We start from the raw sequence: 6,000 nt of genomic DNA on the forward strand, positions 1-6,000 counted from the left end.
CAAGAAGATGTGTATGGGTATTCCCCAATAAACACAAGAAAGTGTGCCCATAGACATCAAGAAGTAGACTTACATGAACCATAATAAAAGTGTGACACGTACTAGGATAAAGAAAATTGTATGGCACTTTGATCTGAATGTCACAAAATAAGGGGGGCTCACAAATAGTTAAAAATGAAAGCACATTCACAGAGCGGAGTAAGCAGGATGACCTCCCAGTATAAAAACATATATGTGTTTATATTGTTATAGCACAGACTTAGCTGGGGAGCAGCAAAGCACTGGATATTATGAGGAGTGATGGAAGCCAAAGCTAGATTGCATACATCAAATGAGGGCTTAAATGTTTGAATTCCACACAGTTTCATTCAATTAAGGCATCATCAGAGGTGAAGTGATTTGCCTAGAAATACACAATTTTAGGTCAGCTACCATGCTGGATTCAAAACAAGGTCCCCTTGCTGACTTAGTCACTACGCCACATCTTCTTCTTTAGTTGATGTAATAAAACATTAAAAAAGATTAAGAGTTGAAAATGCTCCCAAAGTTTATCTTCACCAATCCTTGTGAACACTCAGATTATTTTGATGTTTTCCCTTAGGCATTAAGCTATGTTCCTTGTGATGTCTAGCGAGGAGACTGAATGCAAATGATTGTGGTATGTAGGTATTGTAGAGGGATTACACCTTGAGTACTTGTCTCTCATTTAAGGTTCAGACTTATAAATGCACATATGCACTATAGGTTAAAGTATAACATGATATATAACATAAATATTTACGTAGTTCTAAAAAAAATGTAATGATTTATTAATAGCATCCCCTTTGTACCCATCAGAGTGGATCACAGATCATGGTCCAGATGTTACGTACCTCTTTCACTGGGGTATTTTGTATAATTTAAAATAGTATACAGAGGGGTGTTAAATCTTTTTTCAGTCTTTGGCACTACAATCCTTTGTGAAATAGCTATGCGTTGCTCTAACAGGAAAGCAAAAGTATTGCAAATTACAACTATAAAACTAGTTTCTGTTTGAGAGTTGCAGGTTAAATATCTTTCATAAAAAACACAGGTTCCTGCCAAGGCCAAATTTGCATCCAGTCATGTTTTCTTTTTCTCCAAATGAAAGAGGGTTGGGTTAAATATGCCAACATTTAGATGTACATCTGCTGCACCAGAAATTCATTTTAGTAAATAATGTTGTCAGCCGTATTTATGAAGGAGCAGAAGCTGTGTAAAAATTAGATTAAATCTTGTTGTGGTCAGCATCAACAGCACGAGACACACTGCTGCAGGATTAGAACGAGTGATATGAGGATAACCAGACAGAGACCTGGGCATAGAAACATATATGTGGGAAGGTATGTGCACACCTGCTAACCCTCTGCCGCCCATACTGGAATGCTGTAGCTCCAGCTAGTTGGCACCACCTGAACCACCAGCCACTAAGGAGCTCATGTTCGTCCACCTGAACAGATGCTGATGTTCTCTCGCAGGAAGAAGAAAGGAATAGCTAGCAGACTAGGGAAGTGCTTAGACCTTTTGTCTGCTGAGGGAACCATGATTGGAGCCTGAAGGTGCTGAAGGACATTGTGAAGCACACACAGAAGGAGCAAATCACCATAAATGATTGTTTTGGTGCAAGAAGGTGTCCCTTCCTGTACATAAACAATCACACCACCATGCAGGCATCCTTGCACCGTGACGCAACGGTGGCTGCGTTGGTGCTAGGTGGCTGATTTAGCACCAGCACAGGGAAAAACACAGGGATGCACCGTATTCTGGTAAATATGGTGCATCCCTGTATTTTGGAAATTACACAGCTCAGTGCAGCAAAATTGCTTGCGGCACCGAGCTGCGCCATTTTCTAGTAAATGAGGCCCATAGTGACCACTATAATGGGGCTTTGGCCCTTCCCCCAAAACAAAATTTGGAAAAAATTGCAAAAATAATGCATTCTACAATGCATTTTTATATATTCAATTGTCTTGCTGTTTAAAGCATAATAAATGATGACCTTACAGATCACCAGGATACAGCAATCTTTATTGGGGTTCCTCAGTGATTCCCTCACGATCACCCTCTGAGAGTGCCTTTCATCTCCATAGCTCCTCTCTCACATGTATTTATTTGTTTTATAGCACCTCTCTTACCAGCGTAGGGTGTTGGAGCACTTTACATCAAACACACCTACAAAGACAATGAATCATACATGTGGAAGTCAGTGTCAAGAAAATGTTATATAAGACGAAGGTGACTATAAGGTGTAGGATTCACGTCATCAATACGGATAGGCATTTTTTAATAGTGCTTGGTCTGGGGAAGCATCAACTCAGGATTCAGAACATAACACAGTGGTTAGGGTTGACTTTACTAATAAGAATTTATTTCTACCCAAACAAACCCTTTTTAGCAAAATTAGGATAACGAAACTCTGGGAAAAAACATAACTTTCTAACCTATAACATGCAGTTTGCATGCAGCTCTTTGAAGGCGGCTTGTTGTGCTAAGTTATGATTGTAAATTATGAACCGCACAGTAACAAAAGGATCTCTATAACAAAGGCAGCATTCCACTAATTTATGCTCATAAAATACTGTTCTGTAATCAGCATAGTACACGTTCTTTGCAGCAGGCACTTTATCCTTCTGCCCTACATCAAATGAGTCAAAACTGCCACTAGACAAAACTCCGATCTATGTCCAGCAGGTACATTAATCACCAGAGTTATCTTGGCACTTTTATTGTTGCCTGAAAACTGTTGGACACACAAGTAATTCTACAGTGCTCTTGAAACTGCTGCACTGCTACAAAACAGCTCCCTCCACTACCCGTAACAAAAGAGTCCTCCATCATTCCAGCCTGCAGTTTGCCCTATGTCCAGTACTGCCAGGTCCCGCCTTAGCAGGGATCGCTTTTCAAGTGCAAATGCTGCCTTCCTCATCACTGGAGGAATTCTAAAGTACCTGCCATTCACAGTGAAAGCCCCCACCATGGGGTCTGTGAACATTTTATTATTACTGGTGACCTCTACCCCTCGTTTGAATGGACTTTCCAGCAGCAGGAAATGCTAAACATGTCTCTAAAAAAAAAACTAAAATGTTTTCTCAGAGTCAGACGCCAACTTCCCAAGCAGTGCCCTGTCGAGGCAAAGACAAGCACCGACAAAGCTGTAGCTGGACTGTGACCACGACGGAGAGTGCAGGGAGGTGAGGGGGAGGTTGAGGTGGGCAGAGGCCCTTAAGCACAATGGGCGTTGCTCGCCTGACACATGTAATTTGCAGCTCTTAGAAAAAGCAAATCTGTGGTGTGAAGTGCTATATAAGAACAAATTGTGATTACTATTATTAAAATACTATAACTAGGATTGTCAGCAGTAATGTGCTAACCTGCTAACTATGGTTTTGAGAGTTTCCAGAAACTAAAACTAAAACTAAAGTTCACAAATTCAAAGAAACCGGTCCATTTGTAATAAGAGCACTCAAGTTTTGTGTTTCCTTTGCATTGTGGTAATTATTTTTCATTAGGGTTTGGTGGAGTAGGGTTTGTACCAAAACATGAAACATAGGCACAGGTTAGGTAGTAACTGCCAGGCCCAGCCCACTGCAGTTGCTTTTATTAACAAAACATTAGTTGGAGCAAACCATGAAGTCACTAACAATGGGGTAAACCTATCCCGCAGTATTGGTGCATGCACAGATTCTACATTCCTCCCCAGTACGTATCAGAAATCAACATCACAAAAGAAAGAGCCCCCAACACATCAGCACCAAAAATAGGACACTTCAGGGACAGTTAATGCAGATAGTCACGATTTGGGATGGGCCAGTCCACTCTCAGGACAGCTAACACTAAAACTTGCCACCTGACCATTTCTTTTACCAGCATGACCAGTATTTTGATGTCCCAGTCAGTTAAAAAAATTGGAAAATTGTGTAAAGCTAGTGTTTTTCCCTCATACCACCTCATATTTAAAAGAGAAAGCATAAGAAAAAACTTTAAAATCTGTTGTAGAACTGCCTTAATGATCTTTGATTGATAGATAAAGTAAACAAAGGCAGAACAGCATTGTTAAAAATTAATATGGAGGATTTTATATAAAGTCTTAATTAAGTATCTTGCCCAGGCCTTTGCAGAATCTTAAGGCATGAACAAATGGCCTGTATTTTTCTCTGGGAAATGTGGCAACCCCAGTAACAGGTAGTTCTAACAGTTCTTCCAGAGGGCCAGAAATCATAACTATTGTCGACCCAGCCTTCCCTCCCTGGACAGGTACCTCCACCCTTGCTTGAGGTTCTGGATCACTCATACAGCCGGGCACCAAGACACCAGCCAGCATTGCCTGGTTATCATCAAAGTGTCCATAGTCACTATCGCATGACTGGCAGTGTGGCCTACCTCAGAACTTCTGGCAATAGGACACATTCCGGGTGACCTGCTCAGCCCCCCTGCGGGCTGTAGTCATGGTTCCTTTGATTCTCACATTATTATATGGCTTCAGTTAAAAGGCGAGCCAGAACTTGCTCTCAGGATGCCGATCCCTCAATAGGACCAAATCCCCTATTTTGAAGTCCTACCTTTTGGCCCAACAACACTGACTGGCTCAGGTACTTTGGCCCTCCCACTTTTGGAATGACCAGTCAGTGTCATTGCAGTCCAGAGCCCATTTATTGGGATGAGGGACAACATGCCTCACAGCTCTCCTTGTAAAGACTGGCCATAGAGTACATTCAGTGATCACGTGAGGGGTCTGACAGTAGTCCCAGAGAAAGGACTGAATGGCCCAATAGAGGTTCTGATCACTTGTGTCACAGTATGCATGACTCCTAAAGTTGCAAAGTACTCAGCAATTTCTTGTTCTTGAAACAGGGGGCCATTGTCGGTTCAGACTTCCTTTGTTAGGCCATGGGTCGCCTTGATATTTTGGAACTTAGGAATTGTGTCACTGGCTGATGTGCTAGGCACAATTTCCATTTCTACGTACGTTGAATAATTGTCAGTCACTAGTAACTTCTTACAGTGGCCATCAGGTAGGCTCCCAAAGTCAGTTCTGACCCTTGGCCATGGGCAGGTCAAGACTTCTTTAGTGATGACAGGAAATGGCAGGTCTGGGCTACTGGTGGCCTGGCAGAGTTCACACTCCTAGACCACTTGTTCTACAAGTTCATCCAGTTGGGGAAGCCATGCTTTACTGCTCAGTCATTTTTTGTTTTAATCTTGCCCTGGTGTCCTGCATGGACAAGATGAATCAACATAATTTTTCGGCTTATGGAACTGACCAGTCTGGGCCCTGCCAGCACCCTTCCTCAGATACGGCTGGTTCTTGCCAACATTGTACAGAGATCGTAGTATATGTTTAGCTTCTATTATCCTCCATGAGGATAGCGACCATGAGGATAGTGACCAGAGGCTAGATAAGTCTCCAGTTCCACTGCTAACTGCAAACAGCTGTCCTCCTGAGTGGCCCTCACAATCTGATCCAAAGACATAGCTAGTGACCAGGACCTTTCAACCACTAACTGTACATGCTTTGTTTCTCTGGCCTGAAGCTCTTGTTTCTTGTTGGCGGCCCTGGTGTTCCATGCCAAATAGTCAGCATGGATGTTTGTATGCAAGCTTATAGGTGACTGAAAAAGAATATTCCTGCAGCTATAGGATCATTTCTGTGTTCTGGGTGAGGAAGCTACCCTGGATCCTTGGAAGAAAGGGATAATTGGCTTATGGTCCGTGTTGACTACGACTGGATGGCCATATTAATAGAAGTGAAAATGTTTGAACCCCAAATGTATGGGGATAGCTTCCCTCTGAATCCTGGAGTATCATTGTTTTGTGGGGGTGAGGGCTGTATTGGCGTATCCCACCAGCACCCATTCTCTACATCAGTGTCTCTGCAGTGCCACTGCTCCCAGACCAGCAGGGCTGGAACACAAAGACAGCTCAGATTTGTTTGCTGCCTAATTGTCCAGGAAAGTTACTGCCTGATCTTCACCCCACATTCAA

This window comes from Pleurodeles waltl, chromosome 7 (genome assembly GCF_031143425.1).
Source record: "Pleurodeles waltl isolate 20211129_DDA chromosome 7, aPleWal1.hap1.20221129, whole genome shotgun sequence".
NCBI classification, from domain to species: Eukaryota; Metazoa; Chordata; class Amphibia; order Caudata; family Salamandridae; genus Pleurodeles; species Pleurodeles waltl.